Raw genomic sequence first — 209 nt, forward strand, 5'->3', positions numbered from 1 at the left:
TACCGGAAGTCATTCATTTTCAATGGAAGCCGGCAAATCTGTCGGCGTTGCGTTTTGAGCGTGTTGAAAGTTGAAATTTTTTTACTTTATGGTAATGAGCTATGACGCAGTTCCGCGGCTGACACCGGCCACCAATCGGAATATAGACGTCCATCGCGCTGGCTGATCCCGGAGAAACACACAATGTAAACTTTCATTCCTACCAAAAC

The 209-nt window shown here is 45.9% G+C and overlaps 1 protein-coding gene across 1 annotated transcript in view; it reads left to right on the top strand.

The window, feature by feature from the left end:
* The window catches only part of foxk2b (forkhead box K2b), a 14,876-nt gene that overhangs the window by 12,100 nt on the left and 2,567 nt on the right, over positions 1–209 (top strand). The gene's annotated exons all lie outside the window — the stretch shown is intronic.

Source organism: Etheostoma spectabile, chromosome 15 (assembly GCF_008692095.1).
Source record: "Etheostoma spectabile isolate EspeVRDwgs_2016 chromosome 15, UIUC_Espe_1.0, whole genome shotgun sequence".
Classification (NCBI taxonomy): Eukaryota; Metazoa; Chordata; class Actinopteri; order Perciformes; family Percidae; genus Etheostoma; species Etheostoma spectabile.